At 42.6% G+C, this 24,426-nt stretch overlaps 1 long non-coding RNA gene across 1 annotated transcript; it reads right to left on the reverse strand.

Annotated features, from left to right (window-relative positions):
• Window positions 1-9,408: 9,408 nt before the first annotated feature.
• Window positions 9,409-20,202, reverse strand: LOC113918513. Its single transcript, XR_003518594.1, has 4 exons — window positions 20,061-20,202; window positions 19,005-19,142; window positions 14,661-14,769; window positions 9,409-9,503 (listed from the first exon to the last, which is right to left on the reverse strand). It is a non-coding gene; the product is annotated as an uncharacterized LOC113918513 (long non-coding RNA).
• Between the last annotated feature and the right edge of the window lie 4,224 nt (window positions 20,203-24,426).

Below are 24,426 nucleotides of genomic sequence, written 5' to 3' on the forward strand. Positions count from 1 at the left end.
CCCAAATAAAATGGACTGATCCTCTAGTTAAATACAGAAGGATATCTTGGGGTCCATGTTTTGAACTCAGTTATATAGAGGCTTCTATTATCCATTTTACCTAGAATGACTTTGTAATCTTTGATAGACTTGATTGAAGAGATGGAGAATCTACCCTGAATTTTCCTTGGTTATCATTTGATTCAAAAACTATGTGCCATGGGGCATCTGGGTGGCTCAGTTGGTTAAGCATCTGACTCTTGGTTTTGGCTCAGGTCATGGTTTCGTGGGTTGTGGGATCAAACCCCAAGTTGGGGGGGGGGGGTGCGAGCTCAGCAGGGAATCTGCTTGAAGATTCTCTCCCTCTCCCTCTGCTCTTCCCCACCCCATCGTGCTCACTCAAGTTCTCTCTCTCTCCCTTTCTCTCAAATAAATAAATCTTAAAAAAAAAACCACTATGTGCCAGATATCATGACCGCCTGCCTCAAATACTGTCTCCAAATCTTTTGTTTACTTGGTGTACTCACTCCCACTCTTCACCAGCTCCTTTCCTAGATCTTTTATCCCAAACCAGCTAATCCAGTGATGAAATTCTTAAAGGGATGAATGTGTCATGACTTTTGGATACTCTTGACTGTTAGGCTCTTGGAGAAAGGGCAGTAACTTGTACAAAGGAATCCTGCCGAAGGAAACATTGCATCTACTACTGTGCTCTGGGTTATGTATGTCTCTCTTAGTTTTAAGGTCTGGCATGGAGCCAGGCCTGATTCTGACCCAAGCATATCTTGTCCTGCTGATTAAAATCTTGGGGTTGAAGTTGCCCATCCTGATCCCAAAGTCCATTTCTTTCTCCTGGCCTGTGACGAACTCTTTCCTTAAAGGATCAACTTGGCCTTCCTGGAGCTCATAGCAGAGAAAAAAGCATCAGAATGTAGGAGGCTTGTTTTTAAAGAACCATATCACTTCTAAAATGGTAAGGAGAAAAGTCAATGCAAGTTCCACAAAATCTCTTCTATATCTGTATTTATTTTTATTATATTTAGATGTGTCTCTTGCACAGATTGCAAGTTCCTAAAAGCACTGAGTTTGTCTTCTGCATCTTTGTGTCTTCCAGAGTAGCCATCAGAGAGCTTTGCACAAAGTACAAGCACAATAAATGTTTGATGGATGGATTTCTGGACAGATAAGTGGATGAAACAAAGGAAGACAGAGAACCAGTTCTGGGGCTAGCAGAGCAGCAGAAAGGGAGGCAGAACCATCTGGTTTCACTGCTTTCCAGTGAATTAAAAGCAAGAAACAATATCACCCAAAGACCCAGAAATAACTGAATTCTGAAAATGACAGTACTTTAAGACTCTTAGGGAAAAGGGGGATAGAATGATAGAGTTAATGGAAGAGAAGCAAGAAAGTTACTGTGATTAAGTTCTTCTCTTAAAGATGCTTTCTTCACAGGCTTGTCACTGAGTAACAAGCAGCATTAGTAGGAGGATGGTCTGTTCATCTTTCTCACCATCAGCTTCCTTAGTCTCCATTCTCAGAGCCCCAAACAGAGAACTTACTCTGTACCCTCTGGCTGCTACACTTAACCCAGGAACACCATCTGGGCTTTGTCAAGGGAGGTCTAGTGCAGAGACGGCATTTGGGGGCTGAAAGCAAGGAGAGAGGTTACTCTTTGTACTCAGACTTGGCTCTTCCTCACTTCTGGTACCTACTGTGATCTCTTTCTCCCTGAAATGTTCATCATCTTAGCAATCCCAGCCACACTGCATTTGGATAAGGGAGCATCTTGGGATGTTCGATGCACTATTGAGGTCACAAAGAGGCAGGAAATAGACAGAATAATCAGTTATGAGCTTGACAAGATCTGGGTCAGTGTTTCCCAGCCCTTTTCATTCTTTGACTTACCTTTGGATGTCTAAATATACTAAAAAGACAGGCTCAGAGAATAAATGCTTGGGAGAGGCCCTGGCAAGTTTTGCAGGTAACTAAGAGAAAATCCAAAGGATAGGAAAAAGGAAGGGAAGGAAGACAAGAAAGTCAAAGAACAGAGAGAGACAGGGAGATGTAGTGAAGGAGGGAGGAAGACAAAGAACAAAAGGCATCCTGCTTAGCTTTGTCAGTGGACAGACTGTGGCAATTGCCTCTCTTGTAAATGCATGTGCTGGCTCCAGTTCTGAGTTAGAGAAAATGAGGCTCACTTCTGTGAAGAAAGGCACGGATACCCTTGGAGAGCCCTTTCTTCTGTATGCATGCGACCGTCGGTTCATTTCACGACTTTCCCCACGAGACTGTGAGTTTCTTGAGCCTACAACTTGTTTGTAATTATCTTGGTGTCCCCAGCACCTAGCACTGTGCCCAGTGTATGGCTGATGCTCAACAGATGTTTGTCAAAAGGAATAAATCAAGAAAAGAGCAGCCTAGCCAGAGCGGTCTTAAGGGGGAGCCCAGGGAAGCCACTCACAAGAGCTGAGGTCACCTGGGAAGCAAGGCTCAGGTACCTCATCACGGATGACAGTGTTGTTGATTCACCTGAGTTTAAATCCCTTGTTATAACACCCGAAAGCTGTGTCAAAAGAAGGCATTTTAGATGAGCTCTCTTCTCCACTAATTTCTGTACAATAGTTTTCCCTACAGCAATGCCAGGACTTAAAGTCGCCCGGGTGTCTGTGTGACTTTCAGCAAGTTGCATAACCTCTTTGTGGCTCAGTTCCCCCAACTGTAAACTGGGATAGTAACACCTACCTCATACAGTTGTTATGAGGATTCGATGAATTAATGCTTGTAAAGTGGTTGAACTGTGCCTGGCACAGAGTAAACATTTTATAAGCTTGTGTCTTGGGAAGTTGTTTGGGAAACACAGATTTACAACTAGAAATCCTGTTTTCTTGCTTTATGCCCAAATCCCCCTTCTTTGCGTTCAATTTGTTCCTGAGGGAAGGGTCTTCTAAAATAGACCTGGCAAAGCGAGGGTTACCCCTTGGTTCAGCCCACTTCTTGGGCTCCAGAAATTTCTCCTTGAACCCCCTGTAGGTCAGGCACACTTTGGGGGAGCAGAGCCACCCGTAGGACTCAAACATTAGGGCAGACCTAGAAGAAAAGGTATAGTTGGAAAGTCAGGAAATCTGATTTTGTTTCGGGGGGAGCCAAAAGACACAACTAATTTCCTTGATAGAAATATTATGGACTTTGTAATAGAAAAAATACCTACTGTCTGTCACTTAATACCTGTCTCACTTCAGACCTATAACCACCCCACGAAGTAGTCACTGTTTCAGTTCTACAGATGAGGAAACTGTAACCGGGAGAGACCAGGCAACAAGGCCAACGTCGTGCAACTGGGTAGAGGCAGAGCCAGAGCAGGAACGGAAATCTGACTTGATTCCAAAGCCATTTTTGGATTCCCTGACACTCGTTCCAGAGCATGTGCTACAGGCATGCTAGCAGAAGACAGAAGGAATTTCACCCCGGCAGGGTAGGGGCCCAGACTGAGGTTTTCTTAGGACACCACAGTTTCCTTAGGAAAAGCAAGCTGGTCTAGTTCTATAAGCCTATTGCAAAACCTCCATTGCTGAGTCATTGAGCAGTGTCCTGGAGACTGGAAGGGAGCTTTCTAAAGCTACCTGGCCACTCCAGCCCCCTGAAGGAAGTTCAGTGCCACAGACACCTGATACCGAAAAGAAGGAACTCCTTTGTTTAAAAAAGTTATGGCCAGTCCTCCAAGCTGGAAGTCTTTTCTCAAGCACTGTGCCCTTTAAGTGGCACAAAACGATGAAGCTGGACAAGGGTTCCAGAACCACAGATCTTCTGCTGAGACGCAGGGAGCGCCGTAGAATCTCTTTAGCTCAAGTCCATTTTGCTGAAAACCTTTCATTGCCCCCACTTCCTCAAGATGAAATCTCACCTTGGTTTGGGGTTCAAGGCCCTCCTTTATGGAGTTCTGCCCTCCCTCATTCTCCAATTGCCTACAACTCTCCTCCTTGCTTCTGCCAAATGGGTTTCTGTCTGCTACCAGAGCATGCCCGCACTACCTCAGGCTCTAACTTTTGTTCACACCAATCCTTCTCTCCCTCATCCTGACTACCCCGGCCTGAAGTGACCTCACTTTCTTCTGGCCAGTTCCAACTGGCCTCAGAATTCATTTGGTGATAAATTATATACTCCTGTGATGCCCCTGACAACAACTGTATTGTTTGGAGCATTGTTTTATAAATCCTTTATTATTACCTTTTCACATGTTCATTTCTTGCCCCTCCAACTAAATTATCAGAGACTGGAAGACAAGAGCAACACCCAATTTATCATCTCATGTCCACAATATCTTGCATGGTGCCTGCTGCCTTGTAGATCCCAAAAAACATATCTAGGTTTTTAAAGACTGACTAACTCTCTCTGCTCCTCCCTTTCTGTTTGGTCAAGAGTATGCAAATGAAAAGAAATTTGGCAGTATTTTTCTTTCATACTGAACCTGGGGTTTAGCATTTCAGAGGATCTCTGCTGTGTCATGAGTGAAAGTCCACTATATATGCCAAGCTTTAGGATAGGGCCTTACAGATAATGCTGGATGAAATTAAGCTAACAAGACCCCAGTTGTGAGATCCCTAAAATTGTGGGCCTAATCTCCCCCAACATCTTCAAAACAAACAAATAAATAAAAACCAGCAACAACAAAAACCACTTCTCTAGATGGTTCCTATGAACACCCTCAGGAAGCATAAGGCTCCTAAAAAGAGGGAGGCCAGGTTATTTCGGCTGCTATTGCTACTGCTCCCACCATAAAACATAGCAGAAAATCGGAAACAGGATACAGACCTGTCAACATATTCTGATGTCACAAGCGGGCACTTTTACACTCAGGAAAAGGAGGCCATACCAGTGGAATGCAGCCAGATGTCTTATTTCCAGCAGTGATCCCAAAATTGCTCCAGGACTGCAAGAGTCTCATGACTGGGCAGAGTGGTTTGGGTCTTGCCCTATAAGTCATTGCTGTCAATCCACATCCTAAAGGGATTTCTTCTCTCTAAAGCCCTGCCTACAGTTTCCAGGACATCCCAGATCAAGGTAGGGTCTTTATATTAACATTTTTTTTTAAAGTTCACAAGGTGATTTTCATGTGCAGCCAGAGTTGAGAGCCACTGGGCTTTGGCTCTGGCCTCCCAGGATGCCAGAAGAAAGCTCCAGCTTCTAGCCATCATCTCCATCCCCATGCCTTGCACAGCCCCTGGTCTGGAGCAATCCCACTCTTCCCTAAACACAGCTCCCAGGTGTTCGTGAAGGCAGATGGACTGTGCACATTCTGGATTCCCCTATACTCTCCCCTGGGCTCTTCTTTCATCTCAAGCATAGATTCTTCCTCCTCCATGAGCATTTTCCTGTACACTTTGGCCCACTGCACCTTCCCTCTGTGATAGTTATGATCCAACACCTGTCCAGCACATACTTCCTCATCACGTGGCACTGGAATGCAGCCCCTCACATGGGCTTTCTTTATCTCTCTCCTGAAATCACAAGCTCCTCAGAGTCAACAGCCACCCATTGAACTTCTTTTTGTTCTGACAGGGAAGAACGTGGAATGGACATAAAAGGTGCTTGAATATTGAATGGAGAGGGAGAGAGTAAAGAGAATGAGGAGGGATTAAATTCTTATTCAACAAATATGTATTACACTTCTATCATAAAGCAGGTGGAAAAACAGTAAACAAATAAACAAAAGATAAAAGAATTTCCCAGATAAAGTGTAATAAAAAATAAACCACAGTAAAGACATGGGGAATGAATGAATGAATGAATTTATCAAATGTCTAGTAAATTCAAACTCCACCAACATTTAATTTCTGTCCACCCAGGGTTTTCCACCAGGTTGTACAAAGTAGAAGGGGGCCACTGAGTGTTTATACTATTTTGCTAGGGCCGTCATAACAAAGTACTATGGACTGGGTGGCTTAAACAACAGAACATTTTTGTCTGGAGGCTATAGGTCCAAACTCAAGATGTCATCAGGATTTATTCCTGATGTGAGGCTGTGAGGGATCTGTTCAGGCCTCTCTCCCTAGTGTGCATCCTAATGACCTTACTTTATAACTTAATTCCCATTGTCAAAAAACTCTACCTCCGAATAAAGTCACACTGGAGGTACTGGGGGTTAGGACTTGAACATACGAATTTTTGAGGAACACAGTTCAGCTCATAACAGTGTCCAAACAAAGTTTTCACCTTTCTGTCAAGATCGGCATACCACTGGGGTTTACCACTTAAAGATTATTTTAGCCAATTGTAACCTCCTTGAAGGCAGGAACTCTGTTGTTCATACTTATTTCTCAAGTTACTAAAACCACGTCTGGCACAGAGAAGATAATTCACAAATGTTAGATTGAATTCACTTTCATTCTAGAAAGCTCAGGGCAAAGGGTGAAGCCATTTAACCCAGGAAATCAAAATAGGTTGATAGCCCGCAGCAATTCCTGAAACTCTGAGTCAAAGGAAATTATGTTTCCATGACACAGAATCTCTCTAGATTTCTTAATTAGGGGTATTTGCATGATGAGAGGAGACTTGCTTTCCTCCTCTCAAATCAATGGCCTCTGCCTCTGCCATCAGAATTATCTCTACAGCAACTGCATGAGTCACAGAGAGAAGGTCTGATTCTCAGTGGGGGAATGAACAGCAGGAGAGAGGGAAAGCATCTTATGATAGAGACTCCTTATGGATGTACAGGAGAAAAGGAGGGCCCACAGCTCAGCCTCTCAGTAACAAATGCAACAGAAACAGCAAAATAGCTTTAACCAAGCGTCTCCCCACCTCAAAGATATATGCTGCTACTTCCCTTTCAACAGCTCAGTAAAAAGGTCTCCAAAGCCCCATACCAACTGGGCCCTTGCCCTCCGTCCCTGGACCAACTGTGAAAAGCTCAACATCCAACACCCAGAAAGAACATATGGTGAGTGTGAGAGGTGTGAGTTCTTAGCACCATCCTGCCTCACAGTCATTGACTCCTTGAGGCCTCTTGTGTGCTTGCACTGTTCCCTACAGATCAGATAGGGTAATTCAATCTAGCCACCACAGATTCTCTGAATGAGGGTGTTCCTTACCTGAAGGAATGTTTCATGTCTTCTTCCCATGTCTTTTTCATCACTAAATGGACATGTTTGCCATGTCTTCTTCTATCACTAAAAGCGTTGAGTGAAGATCTCACTCAGCAAAGCTTTATCAGAGTGGACAGCATTCTTAAGATCTACTCAGAAAACCTAGAAAGAGAAACCAGGTGGTTAAGTAGGAAAGGGTTCCCATGCTATCTCTTCTACCAACTGGCAGCCTGCATCATGTGTCCAGTCCTCCAGTTTGGACACCAAACAAAACCCTATGAAAGCCTTTTGGAAGATGATCCACACAGCTAAGACAGGTCAACCGGAATTCCAAATTCTAAAGAAAGAAGAGAATCTTTTCCTCATACTGCTGCAAAGAGGCCGAAGAGCCACAGTGCAGCTGAAAACAGTTAAAAACCATTAAATTGGGGCTGTCAGCAGTGCCTTTGAGGGAAAGACACAGAGATGGCCAAGACCAAATCCTTGAACTACAGCTTCCCAAGGGAGCTCTGGGGAGAGGACTCTTGCACCAAATGCCCACAGCTTGTGATTACAGGACTTTCAACCTTCACTCCAGGAAGTTGGACTAGACCCTGTGAACGCTGGGAGGAATTGGTTTTCCACTCTAGCCAAAGGCTTACGTTAGTGTTTCTCAAATGAAGAAAATGTTTTCGGAGAATCACAAGGTCTCTCTGAGATTTTTTTTAATTTGGCTTTTTATTTGAAAGATAATAAAAGAATAATTCTTAGCTTGTTCTCAATCATCTGGATGACTGTTTTAGAATGCTCTGTGAAATTTCAGTACCTAAGGTTGTGCTTTGTGAAGGTTTACACAAGCAAAGCAAAGCTTAAATGGCATCAAGGCCTGCTATATTAGGGAGGATTTTGAGATGGTTTGAATGTAAAGAAGTAGTGGGAGAACAAGTCATCACATGGCAAATGGCAAACGTGGAAGATTGTGTTGTCCAAAAACGGGCTCAGCAATATTCCTAGTTCTACATGCTCCTTCAGAACCTGGTCACTATCTCATCAAGAGGTAGAGTCTGTATTTCCTCCCCTTTGAACTCAGTGGGCTTTTGTGACCGCTTCAACAAATAGAATGTGGTAGAAGTGATGCTGCATGACTTCCTGGGCTGAGTTATTAAAAAAGATAGAGCTTTCTCTTGGTTCTTTCTATCTGAACACTTGCCCTTGGAACATAGCTCTATGTTGCAAAGAAGCTCAGGACCCGTGAAGAGACCACATTTAGGTATTCTGGCTAGACGATCCAGACAAGGTCCCGGTGAGCAGCTGGTGTCAATTGCCAGACATGTCAGCAAGCAAGCTTTCAGACCAGGGGTTGGCAGTTTCTGAACTGGCCAAACCTGACCTATTGCCCATTTTTATAAATAGTTTTACTGGAACACTACCATGCCCGTTTATTTGTCTATGGCTTCTTTTTTGCTATGATGACAGAGTTTAGTAGTTACAACAAACTATATGGTCTACAAGGGTGAAAATAATGTACTATCTGGTTTTTTACAGAAAAACTTTACCGGCCTCTGCATTAGATGATTCTAGCTCCCATTCTTCAAGCCACCTCAGGTAAGTCCTAGTGGAGCAGAGATGAGCCATCCCTACCAAGCTCTGCCTAAATCAAAGATTTGTGAGCAATACAAGTGTTGTTTCAAGCCACAAATTTTGGGATTGCTTGTTTCATAGCAATAGATAACTGGAACAATTTTATAAGCATGCTGTATTCAAGAGGACCTGGCCAAAGTGGGTTATTCCACATTCAGATTCCACTGCGTAGAGCTTATCTTTTTGTTTACCAACTTGCAGCAGTTCATTAGCAGCAAGAAGTAGATAATTGCAATAAAGGATTTCTCCATTCCCAATTCTAATAAGAATTAGATTAGATGCCCCCTGTAATTCATTTTTTAATAACATCACAATGCTAATCTTATCTCCAAGAAAAGATAATTTTATATTATTATCTAGTAACACTTCATTAAAATTGGTCTTCAATAATTGCTTGCTGTCATCTTATGGGTAAGTGTGTGGTCTGATTATCTTGCACTATCAAACCAAGCTTTGGTGTTACTAGTCACATTTTCTATAACACACTTACGCAAACAGTTTATTCTCCGCATTAAAACAACTGAAGTCAAAATGCAGAAAAAAATTAAATATACAGCCAGAACCGAAAGTCTTTCGATTATTAACCAATTTGGGGGTTTTGTTCTAGCAAAATATCATCTCTCACATTAAATTTAATCATATAGGATTTTATGGATTTTTAGGGTTAGTTTGATAATTTGGTTTTCTAATTGTGTAAGCTGCAAATAGAGCTGTAAGCATAGGATTCTTACCTGCATTTACATGTCTGTATGTGTGCACACAAGCAACATCAGAATAGATGATAGAGTAAATCTGTAATATATAATTTTTCCCTTTAAAGGAGGCCTGTAGAGACACAAAAGGACAAATATTATATGATTCCACTGACATAAGGTACCTAGAATAGTCAAATTCATAGAGACAGAAAGTAGAATAGTCTTTTTTTTTAAGATTTTATTTATTTATGTATTTATTTGACAGAGAGAGACACAGCGAGAGAGGAAACACAAGCAGGGGGAGTGGCAGAGGGAGAAGCAGGCTTCCCATGGAGCAGCGAGCCCAATGTGGGGCTCAATCCCAGGACCCTGGGATCATGACCTGAACTGAAGGCAGACGCTTAACGACAGAGCCACCCAGGCGCCCTGAAAATAGAATAAACTTACCAGGGGTTGGGGATAAAAGGAAACAGGGAGTTATTATTTAATGGGTATGGAATTTCAGTATGAGATGATGAGAAAATTCTGGAAATGGATGGTGGTGATGGTTGTACAACAATATGAATGCACTTACTGCCACTGAATTTTATACTTAAAAAAGGTAGATTTTATGTTATTTATACTTTATCAAATTTAAAAAGAGAGTCCAGTACCTTACCCAAATCCCAGCCCAGGCCAAAAAACAGCTGAGAGTCTCCCCAGGACATTTCCCCTCAGGCCTAGATGCTTAACCTAGACCTTTGAGGTTTTACACTCAAAGGTGAATAGAGCCCTTTTGTAAAGGGCACCAAGGGAAGAGCATCTCTTGCTCTCTAGCTCAGACTCCAAGCAGCACCATTCTGAACCACTCACCCTGGACTTTTGGTAACAGGCCCCTTACAGCCCCTGAGCATGGGAGGGAGCTAGTGATTCCAAAGAGAAGCCCAGACATTCTGAAAGGCCATCCACCCGCAGGCACTCAAAATCTTCATCCTTGCCGTATCCTCATTCTGGTTTTGTCCCACACCAAATGGGAACTCCTCCTTCTAGAAGAGGGGGATCTCTGAGCAACACTGGAGACTGAAGTACCTTTCCAAGGGAGGGGAGGAGGCACAGTGAAGGAAATGGGGTAAGTAGAAGGGAGATTCCAGGGTAGGCATTCCAAGGGAATGAGGTGCCAGACTCTGTGCTTTACATTGTTTATCACCTTTAAAAATCTTCCCAATAACATTAACTGTTTGTATCTCCATTTTATAGAAAAGGAAACCGAGGCCAGAGCTAACTTTGCCTAAATTGCTGCACAGCTCAGAAGCACCCGGGATGAGAACAAGGTCTGTCGGATTACAAGATCCTGGTTCCTGCCCCTTCTTCCTCCCTGTCCACCGTGGACTTGTTCTAAATCCTCCCTCTCACCTTCTCTGTAATGGTTCTGCCTCGCTACACATCAGCTTCCTCATCTGAAAATACCCCTTCACAGCCCTGAAGGAGCCCTTGGGCTCTCTCTGAATAATGTAAGAATTTGGCCAATAACCAGGAACCCCGAAGAAGTGGAGTCCAGCGGAAAAAGCCGACACCACAAGAAAGCCATGCCGGACCCCTCACGGCGCCTGAGAACCCCCCACGTCATCCAAGGGACACTGGATACAGGATTTCTTTCTTTTTTTTTAAAAAAAAAGATTTTATTTATTTATTCATGAGAGACAGAGAGAGGGGCAGAAGGACAAGCAGGCCCCCAAAGAGCAGGGAGCCCGATGCGGGACTCGATCCCAGGACCCCGGGATCATGACCCAAGCCGAAGGCAGACGCTCAACCATCTGAGCCACCCAGGCGCCCCAGGATTTCTTTCTTAAGAATGTTTAATTTAACATGTAGGTGCACCTAGAAACAAAGCCCTTCAATAAGAAAGCTAAGCATGCTAAACATTCCTTATAGCCAGCTAGTACCTCAGCCCTTTCTAGCCACACTGAAAATAGCTCTAAAAATAATATCTTGAGCAGTTTCTATTTGCTCCTTCCCAGGAGAAGGTAAACAAGTAAACTCAAAGGCAGCTGCTGCCCAGCCACTTCTTCCTGTATTTGTTTCTTGTCTCTCAGGGACAGCCCACTCCCCGACCCCCAGCCCTGCCCTTCCTGCTCCCTGCCGTGCCTCCCTCAGTTCCTCTCCTCGACCAAATTAGACACGGGATGCTACAAGGATCCAGCAGCAGTCATGGGCATTTTCTGAGTAATTCTTTACACTCCTGTGTGAATTAATTTTTCGTGTGCTACTGCCCATTTAACATTTTTATCGTTGAGCAAGTGTTCTCCAGGAAGCAAACCGAGGCGCCGGGAGCTGGAAGAGGTGGAAGAGGTTATCCTAAATGGCTTGTAGAGGCCATGATAGTTCCATACCTGAAGCGACTGTACGGAAACTATAAACACGTAGAAGAAACATAGGCAGTAAGCTCCTTGTCATCAGTCATAGCAATGTTTTTTGGATCTGGTTCCACAGACAAGGGAAACGAAAGCAAAAATAAACAAATGGGACTACGTCAGACTCCGAAGCTCCACAGTGAAGGAAACCATCAACAAAACAAAAAGACAACCCACTTAACAGGAGAAGATATTTTCAAATCATACATCTGATAAGGTTTTTGTATCCAAAATATATAACGAACTCATACAACTCGATAACAATAACCGAAAAAACCCCCCAATAATCGAATTTTTTAAAAAGGACAGAGGAGGGGCACCTGGGTGGCACAGTTGGTTAAGCATCTGGTTCCTGGTTTCAGCTGAGGTCGAGAGCTCAGGGTCATGAGATTGAGCTCTGCATCAAGCCCCATGTTGGGCTCCACACTCAGTGCAGGGTCTCCTCAAGACTCTCTCTCTCGCTCCCTCTCCTCCCAACTCACTCACTCTTTCTCTCTCTCTCTCTGAAATAAATAAATAAATTTTTTAAAAAAGAAAAGAAAAAGGACAGAGGATCTCAACAGACATTTTTCCGAAGAAAATATATAGATGACCTATAGGCACATGAAAAGAGGTTCAACATCACTAATCATTAGGGAAATGCAAATAAGAACCACAATGAGATATCATCTCACACCAGTCAGAATAGCTAGAATAAAAAAGACAAGAAATAACAAGTATTGGAGAAAAGGGAACCCTCGTGCACTGTTAGTGGTCATGTAACTTGGTGTAGCCACTACGGAAAACAGTATGGAGTTTCCTCAAAAAGTTTACCAGATGATCCAGCAATTCCACTGCTGGGTATCTGTCTGAAAAAAATGAAAACATTAATTTAAAAAGATACACGCATCCCTATGTTCACTGCAGCATTACTTACAATAGCCAAGATATGGAAACAACCTGGGTGTCCATCAATGGATGAATGGATAAAGAGGTCTTCTTTATTTTCTTTATCCATTCATCCATTGATGGATGGATGAATACACATATTATGTACACATACACATACACACACAGTGGAATACTACTCAGCCATAAAAAAGAATGAAATCTTACCATTTGCAACAACATGGATGAAACTTGAGGGTGTTATGCTAAGTAAAATAAATCAGAGAAAGACAAATACTGCATTATTTCACTTACATGTGGAATCTAAAGAACAAAACATACAAACAAAACAAAACCCAGACTCATAGATACAGAGGACAGATTGGTAGTGACCAGAGGGGAGGAGGGCAAAATGGATGAAGGGGATTGAGAAGTACAAACTTCCAGTTATAAAATAAATAAGTCATAGGGATGCAATGTACAGTATAGGGAATATAGTCAATTATATCGTATTAACTTTGTAAAGTGACAGTTGGTAACTAGACTTGTGGTGACCATTTTGCAATGTATACAAAGGTCAATCATTATGTTGTACACCTGAGTATGTCAATTATACCTGAATAAGTTTTTCTAAAAGTGCAAAAAATGACAGAAACTATGGATGCCTAGAAGGGAGTTCCCACTTGTGGGTCTGAGCCACTAGATGGCAATTATGCCCTTTGCCCCGTTGCAGCTGACCTTAGACAACAGGCCTGTCCCTGGAGCACTTTGATGTCTTTCTGGTGCAAAGATCTTTGACAAGCTCATAAATACCCCCTTTCATTACAGCAACAACTGTTTCTTATCTACCTTTAACGTTACTAGGGATACTTATAAAAAACTCAGAGAAACATTAAAAGTGATAAGAGGGTTTTCCCTCATACCTCAGCAGGAGCTCCATCTGACCAAATATTTATCTAATATTAAGCAAGAGCCTTTGCCCCACTTTCAATCACCTTTCTCATGTTGTGTGCTTTGGAAAACCTTGGTCCTGGGAACTCCTCTTTGGAGGTGCTTTTTCTTCCCAGCTTTTCCCTCAAGGAAGCCTGTGAGGATACTCTGGTTAGACTACCCTGTCATGCCTCCTTCAGCTGGAAAAGTCCTCGTTCCCATGCCACTCTTCTCTGAAGCCTTTCCTACGTCTTTCCCCAAACCCGAGCCCCACCCTCTTACCACCTATGTTCAAACCATATTTGTCGTACAACTACTAAAGAGTTAATACATCATTCCATTGTTATTTGCCCACATGTGTCTTCCTCATTAGATGGCAAGTGTCTAGAGAGTGGGATAAGGTTTTATGTATTTATTTCTGATTCCCACAGGGCCCAGCCAAGCAAGCTGCCAACTACCACCTAGACAGCAGGTAGAGATTGAAGAGAAAAGAACCCTGTTACCTTCTCTGAAAGTCCCAGCTGTCCAAAACTAACCATTATCCAGTCATTGAGCAATTTCACATCATCTCTTCTGCCCTGTCCTAGGACCTGAAGAGCTGAATCACTGTCGGCATCATTAGGTGGGTGGGTGAGGAATGAGTGTGTTTAGGTGAGTATTTGAGGAAGTATATGTGCAGTGGGGTACAAATACTGACAGATGTCTGGATTCCTCTTGGACACTAAGCAGTTCCCTTATCTCTGCTTGCTCACAAAGAAATGTTACTGGTCTGGGAGGAGATTACAAAGGCCAAGTGGATTAAGGCCATTTTCATTTGTCTTAAAGGTGACTTCCTTTCCAGCAGCAAGAAACTTATATCCACAGAAGGACATAATTTGGAATGATGTCCCGGAATGTTTTTCCTCTGCTCTGCATCCTTCCAAGTCATGCAGCAAAAGTGTAGTCCTCGGACCAGCAGTATGAGCATTACCTGGGAACTTGCTAGAAATGCAGAATCTCAGACCCGACCCAGATCCGCTGAGTCACAGTCTACATTTTTACAAAATCCCCAGGTGATTCACATGCACATTAAAGTGTGAGCAGACTGATCTATAACATACCTTAAGGCCACAGTATTTCATGGGAGCATGGTATCTTTGTAAACTCTGGAGCACTCTGGCTGGTCCCAAAAAGTCAGGGTCACAGTGGGATCAGTCAAATTCTTCACACCTTGAGAGTTTAACAGAAAGTCCGTTATTTGGCAATGCTGGGGCATTAAACAGCCCTGACACTTCCTCAACATACTGGGAGTTAAACATAAAGCCCCCACTGATGGAAACCTGGACCCCAGACCAAGGTCTTTGTCAGGCTCTCTGAAGATTCCCCCACAGTAACTAGGTCACCTGGGGTAGTGTATAGACCAGGTAAAGACGAAATGAAGGCTTTCTCATAGGCTCTGAAGATCCACCACAGTCCAGGTGAGGTTTTCTTAGTAGCTATAGCAGACAAGTCTGAGAATTAGCAAGCCACTTGGGGTGGGAGTGAAGGAGTCATTTGATACTGACTGGGCTTGCTTCACACTCGTGAAGTCTGAAGAGGCCCCTGACTCAATTATGGTAAGGATGGCCTGGGCTTGACTTCAGCCACACTCTGCCTTCTGTATTTGGAGCAGGACACTTTTCCCAGGCCTTCCTAAGGTCAGATGAGTTATGGGTCAGAGCAGAGCATGTTCTCAGGGATGATAGGAATGGAGTCCATCTGGGAAGGGAGGCCATGCCATTTATGAAACTGTACATAGCCAGTGTTTGTACCAAAATGTATGCCTGAGAGATGAACAACCACAAGGCAAGACAGCAGGTGGCAGCCTGGGGGATAGGCAGCCAGTGTGTTCATGGCCAGTTAGCACCTGACAATAAAGCAAGAACCGGTGCTGGGATACAGGCAGAAAATGAGCTGTGCTAAGAAAGTTCCAAAACACAGAACTAAGCAAGGCAAAGAAATGAAATGTGCTTTCATAAACTTTAATAAAGATAAAAAGTAGAAATGGAAGAAAATGAGGTCAAAGGAGGAAAACATGGGATAGGGTTGGAACTGAAAACTATTCCATCTGCAGCTCGATCTTATCACATGTTGACCTTGGTCTCTAGAAAGTTTGTATCATTTAGTTTCTTGTTTATCTTTCCCTTGGTGTGCAGGCTGTGACTCCTTGCCTCTCTTCTCCCGTCAGGTCCTAATAGAACCCTTTCTTCCTCAGTCTCCAACCACATTGGCTTTTCCTAACAGAATCTGAAGGGGGCCAACCATCCCTAGTGTGGAAGCTGTCATTGACCCATGGAGTGACCAGTCAGAACTTGGTCCTGGACCAATGGGAACACATGTGTAACTATACATGTATATACATATATATAAATGTCTATTATACATAAATTTTATAACAGTTTGATAACATTTTCATATTTTTAATATTTCTTAATTTTGTGGTAACAGATTAATAATATTTGTTATTAAACTATTACCACAAAAATTACCCATAACCCCTTCACCTAAATACAACTATTTTTATCTGTCATTTTTGTGTGCCTGAAAATGACAAACACATCTGAATATAACCCATGTTGTCCCAAGGTCACACCTGTCTGAAATAGAATAGTCAATAATGGTAAAAATGGCATTTCTCTGGCTCTGCTGTCACCTTCAATTTTGGGAAATCTGACCACTCTCAAATTCCACCCAGCTATTTCTGGGAGTCCCTAACTAACCAGGAATGGAGATGAGGATGATCTCTTGTGTTTTCCCAAACAAGGTTTTTTTAGTTACAAAGTGATCTCTACCATCCCTCCACCCCTCCATGTTCTGGAAGCTTTGTGTTAACTTCCTACATGTCTCCACACCCAAACTGTAATTAAGTCCCTAACATCTCTACCCCAGAGGGCCCTACTAGGCTCATTATAGATTTAGAGTCATCTCAAAGTTCCTCCCCTCCCCTTCATCCCTGCATGAGGCTCTCAATGTTCTCACAAGACTCCGGTTCTCTAACATGATCCATAAGTATCGGGCTAAAGGACAGGCTGAGTGAATGATGAGCTTCTGCACTTAGAATCATACAAGTGGACACACTCCTAGGCAGACCCTTGGTTGCGTCTAATCACCAGTCCTATAGAAGTAGCTCCCCATCCAGAAAGCCTATGAAGACTCAAGTGATGGACAGCGGTGCTAATGTGGGAGAGAATCATAAAATTGCTTCTTCTAATTGGTTATTTTAAAATTTATGATCTCCTGCTTTAATGATTAGTGGTAACAAAGGGTGACACCCCTCACAACCTGATATCTCCATTAAGAACTGGAAAGTCGGATTGTTTTTGCTATAGGAATTCAAATGATGGACTCAACCGGGCTAGGAAAACAGGCTTTTCATACAGAACATGAGAACTCATTATTAGAGAGAGGTAAAATTGATTATGGGTAAGAAAAACTGGTGAAAGTTTTTTTGTGTGTGAGGAAGATGGTATAAACACAAGCACAGAGGCAAGAAAGTACAAAGCTTGCTCTGTGACCCATTTGGCTTTAACTATAGGTTCATGTGGGGAAACAGTAGTAGATGCAACTGGGGAAGGATAGATTTGGGGCTGCCACATTGAAGAGAAATCTTAATGCCAGCTCAGGAATCTGGATTTTTGTTGAAGGCACAGAGAAATACTGAAATACTTTATACGTGTAAATAACATGATGGAATTGGCATTTAAAGAAAATTGTTCTGGTGCTTGTATTCAGAAAATATAGGAGAGAAAATCTGAAGGAGATAAAGACAAATATATTTAATTGTACTTAAGTCTTTGGATTTCTTCAAGCCTTGCTTTAAATTGCTTGTTTAAATATAGTTATTGCTAATGCTAGTAAATGTATCATTGAGTACATATTATTCTTGGCAATCTAAAAAATTCTATATTTGGTAACAAAAAATATATGCATGAAGAAGCACTCTTTGTTATTCCACTAACAATGCTTATAGGAAGCTCAGCTGCTTAAAACATCAGACTATACCTAATTTTTTTTTCTTCAGCTAAGACAGCAGAAGAGATGATTTATTGTACACGTGTTACATCCAGCCACAAATGAAAACAGAATTAGTCCCGAAAGTCACAGGTCCAGGGCAAAGGACCAAAAGGGACTGTTTTGGTACGAACAAGGCAGGTCTCTTCAAAGGTGGTCGTTGCGATCAGATGGCGATGGTCTAGAGCCCTTGAATCAAGCTCTAGAAAGTAGGCATGCAGTCCAACAATTGGTACCAGCGTCCCTGGCCTCTGGCTTTCCTTATTTCTGCTCCTGTGGCTCCATGGGTGCACAAGCTAGCGGTTTACTTGGACCTCTGCCTCATCTTTCTTCTTTTACGCTTCAGCCTGAGCATTCGCTTCTTCCTCCACTTGGCTCTCATGGTGCAGAGGTTTCCAAGAAGATGGCGCTAAGGCTGAGAGACAGACTATATCTAATTTACCAGACTATTAGACTATATGTAATTTACTGTATCTAATTTACCTGTTGGTACATTAGAATAAATAGCTTCTAGTAACATTAAATTCATCAAAAAGATTGACAAAATGACAGGTATTCTGAATGGAACTTTTGGCGAGGAAACCATAAAATATGAGATGAATGTGTTTCAAATATGAAAGGTACATAAATTCAGATGGCTTCATAAAATTTTTTTCCTCAGATGTGTCAAATATGTGTGCATCCATTTTTCCTATTTAAAAAATTAGTGATCTTTATTAAAGCACTTACATTTATGTTAAACTTTTATTTTGGTTTGGTTTGGTTTGAATTGGTTAGGTATGCATTGGGCTGTTTTGTTTTACTTTATTACTTTTTCAAAAATTTTACAAAAGTAAAGGAATTTTTTAATTTTTATTTTGCCTACCTATGAGTCTTATACATTTTTTAAAAGATTTTATTTATTTATTTATTTGACAGAGAGAGACACAGCAAGAGAGGGAACACTAGCAGGGGGAGTGGGAGAGGGAGAAGAAGGCCTCCCACCGAGCAGGGAGCCCAATGCGGGGCCTAATCCAAGGACCTTGGGATCATGACCCAAGCTGAAGGCAGACACCCAACAACTGAGACACCCAGGCACCCCTTGCCTACCTATGAGTCTTGGCAGGAGCATGATTTGCCTTTCACTATAGAAGCTGTAAGTTAAGATCCTCACTTTCTAGCTCCTTCATCCTTGGGCATGGGAAAGTATCCTAAGCTTGGTCAAACAGGTGTGAACTCCCTGAACTTTGAAGCAGGGACTATCGTCAAAAAGAGTCAGGTATCCATTTTGGAGACAGGAGAAGGCAGAGAGCTTCCAGCAATGAAAACTGGACAGCACTGTGAGCTGTGGTGGCCGGGGGTTAAGGCAACAGCAGTGTCCTTACCAGAATGGTTCTGGTAAGGACAAGGTGTGGTTTGGGCTCCCTGGTAACTACCTTCCTTCCAAACTTGTCTTTACAGGTTGCCGAATGGTTTTGTGAGTTCCAAATATCTTCTCACTAGTTCCTCTTCCATCTAAATCAGCCTTGGTCAGCTTCAAGCTTGCAGGAACTTTGGCTGATATGACAAATTCACTGTTTAAATTAAAAAAGAAGAGAAAATATGGACAAGGCAAAAAATAAAATCATTCATAATTTCCTTTATGATAACAACTTTTAACATTGCTTCTATAACCATTCAGAATTTGTTTTATACATCTATATACATTAACACACACACACACACACACACACACACACACACACACGAGTTAGTTTGAGTGCTTTGGATGCAAGTAACAGAAAACTCAGCTCAAATTGTTTATAACCCAGCTGCTATTCTTGGCATCTGGACTTTAAACTTACCTAGGCCTCAGAGACTGAAGAATACAGACTGACCTCCTAGCCATCCTTAATGATCCTGGCTTGCCTATTATGAGTCTACCAATAGCATTTCATAGAGTCAAGGGGTCCTGGATTCCACTAACCACAGTGACCACCACCTGACTGAGTGTGGTATCAGCAGTTGCCCACAAAGCCCCAGGCTTTCTGGACCAACAGATATCCACCCTCTGGAGGATGAACTCTGTCATGGCAAACCCCCCCCGCCTCCCTTGAACCATGTCATCTGGTTCTATGACATCACTCTGGTTCTCCTCCCTGGTCTCTTTGCAACCCTTCCTGCTTAGATCTAAGAGTTTCCCTCAGATCTTGATTCCCATAGCTTGTCCTTTCTTGGGCCTGACATCTTCTACGATTGTCTTAAATTCTGTCCCTGGACCACCATTTTTTTAGCAGGGGGGGAGGGCAAAGGGAGAGAGAGAATCTTAAGCAGGCTCCATGCCCAGCACAGAGCACAACACGGGGCTCCATCTCACAACCCTGAGACCTTGACCTGAGCCAAAATCAAAGTCGGACACTTAGCCAACTGAGCCACCCAAACTCCCCAGGACCACATTTAAATTCCACTCTTTTCTCACAGAATTTCCACTTTTAATTGTGCCATTGCCTTACCTCAGCCAGCTCCTGATTTGCGATTTGGTGTTTTGGGTCCTACTGCCGATCCAGCTCAGGATCTGTGGTCCCTCAACCTGGTGCCAAGAATTGGGTCAAGGTACCATTTCTCCTTGTACCAATGAATACCCTATAATTCTGGCAAGCTTGGAAAAGGAAGGTAGCAGAAAAAGAAATCATCAAAATCTGGGTATTATATCAACAGAGACAATCTGGGAAAATTATGAGCCAATTTTAGTTTTGCTCTTTGCAGTTGTCTATACCAAAAATTTATATTTTTTAAGTGTAATAACTATGACCATATGTAATCCACTAACAACTAAATACGGTTTATCTATATTAGCATGAGTTTTAAAAAATATCCCCAACTGACCATTTTTCCCCCCTTTTACAGGGTGGCATGAACTGTTCCAATTCATAAAGGAAGGATAGAAAGAAAGATTGAAAGGCCAAACCTCTATCAGTTGTTGGGTGCTGCTAATTGCAGAAAGGGACCCTTTGCTTTAGCTTTTAGGCAGCTTTAATGAGCTTAAGTAAGCACCAACATCTCTCCTACCCCCAGGCTGAGGGTCCTTGAGTTTGGGTTGGGGAGCCAAAGGGAGAGAAGAAGGGAGGAGGATAAGCAATATCTAGTGTCTGTATAAGCCTCCATTTCACCCCAAATCTTCAGAGGATTCTACTGCATACTCAAATGTCTCATGTGAGATTTGGGGAGGTGGGGGAGAGAAGGAAGATATCACAAAAGAGAGAGAGAGAGACAGAACTGAGCTCCACATTGGGTTGGACAGAACACAGGGAAAGGAGAGCTGCCAAAGGTGAGATGAAATTGAGACATTGGAAATCAGACTGCAGCCAGGTGAATATGACAATATGAGCTTCCTGCCCCTGGTACCGCAGGATGGCAGAGGGCAGAGCTGCTTCCATAGAATGTAGGCAGGAAGCAGGGTGTGGGGTCAGATAGTTCTTAAATCTAGAAGGACAGTCATCTTTGCTGGCATCTGGGTTTAGGTATTGAATATTTTCACCTCCTACAATCTCCTTTTTCAGGAGCTTGTCATCATCTGTATCTGTATTGTGCTGCCATATAGGGAGTCACCTGCCCAACAGAGAAAAGCATAATTAACAAACTTGTCATGTAGAACTGACTTCTAGAGCACTTTCCATTGGTCATCAGGGCCCCACTGACACTAAAGTCAAACAATTTTGCCTAAGAAATTGTGTATTTCAGTTACTGTACAAGTACCTTAACCCTGCCTCTCTGCCTGTGACAGCCAAAGAGACAGAAAGTAGGGGAATGCGCGCATCTGACCGCTCAGGAGTGACACAAGAGAGAGCTGTGAGGAAGCGCGTCCCATGTAATACATGAATAAATGATTGGGTGAGTGAGTGAATAAGCCCACCCTTTAGGAAACCCTTTCCAGGAATAGAACATGTTTCTTTTTTTTCCTAATTGAGAAAAATCTGCTTGTCTGATCTGATCTGCTCAAGTCCTGGTCATATCAATTTGCATTTAAAGTATTTACGCAATATGATCTCCCCACAGGTCCTGAGTCAAATGTCAAGGAGAGGAATTGTGCTCTCTGCTGGATTGAATGTAGGAGTTAAGGAGTCTTTCTCCTTGATTATTTCCTACGAGTCCCTGCATGACCTAGCACTCTCAGCTATAGGCATGGATGCTCCTAATCTACAGGCTTAGAGTCACCCTGTTCTTGAGCTGATCTTGACCAAGACAGGAGAATAGCCCCATCAACTAGAGGGGCCTAAACACAGTCTTGTCATTTGTTGTGAGTCTCAGGTGGGCATCAGCAACCCAAGTGTCCACTCTGCTACTGCCTACTCCAGCATACCACGTGTACCCATCTGTACTTGACCTCGTCCTGCTTGCCCAGAGTTCTGTCCTGAATTTAGTCCATTTCGCCAGAGCGCCAACTCTATTTAGATCCTAGCAGCACTTTTCCATTTTTCCCCTGTACCTCCAAACTCAGGCTGGGCAGGGATTTGAATAAACAGAATTTTGAAAGTTATGATTCTGTCCCTTCCTGACTTTAAGTACTAGCAATACCTGGAAACAGTTCCATCCTACAGCGTGAACTCCCTTAAGTATCAACATGGAAATGAGCCAACAGTCTTAAAATGATACCCCTGTTTATCAAGGGAGATTGGGTCTGAGTGGGGCTAATATCAATCTGGTGGACAAGGCATGGTGACGGACAGTGACATTCAAAGTCAGGCAGTTGCCATCTGTAACAGCAGCTTAGTCCGAGACCATCTGTTCATTTTTGGCAGGTAGGGTGGCTGGGTCTCAACTCTTGGGGAAAGTAAGCTAGACCTTACTTAATTGGGCAGGGGTTCAAGGGAGGTCTCAGTTCTGATAGGCTACCGGCTTGCCAAACAGGGAAACTCAAACAGGTGCCTGCTTCCATAGGCTAGCTCAGCACAGGGTAGGGGAGAAGGACAGAGCTGCTCATACGGCGGGTCTCAACGAACTCATGACTTAAAATCAATTTAAAAGGTCTCTATAAGCATTTTTCTAATGAAATTAATAGAACAGAACAGAAGGCATCAAAGTATACTGAATGTAGTAAGGAAAATATTTTTCACGAAAACTTTTGCTTCAGTTACATAGCTTGTTATATGCACTATGTCTGAGATATGTGAGAAACAAGGAGAACTGGGGGAATAGAGAGGGAGATTTATTTTCATTTTCAGTTTGAAGTTTTTACCGCATGAGGAACATAAAAATGTAAGCAATAGAAAAATATTTGCAATAAATATAATGGACAAAAGCTCAATATTCAACTCCTACAAGAAAACCACACTTGTATAAATATATATTATTTATTACAGCAGGGTTTGTGATAGCAACAAATTGGAAATGATTCAAATGTCTATTAATGAAAAGCTAAAAAAAACTATGGTTTATGCTACTTTGGACAATTATACAGTCATATCTATGGTACTTACACAAAAAGATACCTAAGATGTATCATCCAATGAGAACATAAGTTCCACAATGATACATAATGATATTAATGTCATTCGTGTAAATGACAATTCATCTACTCAACAAATATTTGTTGAGCACCTACTCAGTGCTGGACACTATTTTAAATATTGGGGATCTAGTGAAGAATAAAATAGACAAAACTCCTAACTCTGTGGGTTTTAAGCTCTAATGGTGGAGACTGAAAATAAAATAAGTTTTCTAGTACAGAAGTGAAATGTACAAAGGATAAAAATAAATCAGGGAAGAACAGAGTCCTGGGGATGAAGTTTGCAATTTTAAGTAGGGTGATAGGGAAGACCTGCCACAGAAGGTGGCATTTGAGCAGACTTGAGAGAGGAGAGGGAACACGCCATGTGGATCCTGGGAGAAGAGCTTTCCAGGCAGAGAGAACAACACATCAGTGTCTCTGAGGATGGAGCATGCCAGTGTGTCTTGAGCAGGATAAGCATTGCTTTTATAAATTAAAAACATAGATCTACACATCAGTAATAAATACTTACACTGCATGGGCAAGGAGACTATGACAGCGACTAAATAGTTCACATGAGAAAAAATATAACCTCAAACCAACCTTTCAGACTATTTGTGTAGCTTACCTCCTCTGATGCAAAAATCAAACATTCAGGTTAGAAGAATTTCCCATGTTCCCTTCTCACATGCCTATTATCCATAATGGAATTGCCTGTATCACCAATAGTCTGTGAGCTTTGTGAGCTAGAAACTGTTTCTGTATCTGGGGTGTTTACAGGTTTCTTTCTGGAGCCTAACACTGTTCCTGGCATTCATGGACACTCACGATGGTCTGCTGTTAAATGGTGCTTATCAAATACCAGCAACAGTGGTATTATTTATTTATTATTTATTTTAGAAGATTTTATTCATTTATTTGTCAGAGAGAGAGAGAGCACAGCAGGGGAAGCTGCAGGCAGAGGGAGAAACAGGGTTCCCGCTGAGCAAGGAGCCCAACGCGGGGCTCTATCCCAGAACTCTGGGATCATGATTTGAGCCAAAGGCAGACGCCCAACTGACTGAGCCACCCAGGTGTCCCAGGATCTAATTTATTTAATCTTCACAAAATGGTTTTGTTGCCATTTTTAAAAACTTTCATTTATTTATTTGACAGAGAGAGCGAGAGAGCACAAGCCAGGGGAGTGGCAGAGGAAGAAGGAGAAGCAGGCTCTCCACTGAGCAGAAAGCCTAATATGGGGCTCAATCCCAGGACCCCAGGATCATGACCTGAGCCAAAGGCAGGCGCTTAACCAACTGAGCCACCCAGGTGCCCCTCATTGTTGCCATTTTTAACATAAAGTACTGAGGCACAAAGAAAGTAAGTAACTTAGTGAAAGTCGTATGTCAGAG

The sequence above is a fragment of the Zalophus californianus genome, chromosome 1, assembly GCF_009762305.2.
Source record: "Zalophus californianus isolate mZalCal1 chromosome 1, mZalCal1.pri.v2, whole genome shotgun sequence".
Taxonomy (NCBI): domain Eukaryota; kingdom Metazoa; phylum Chordata; class Mammalia; order Carnivora; family Otariidae; genus Zalophus; species Zalophus californianus.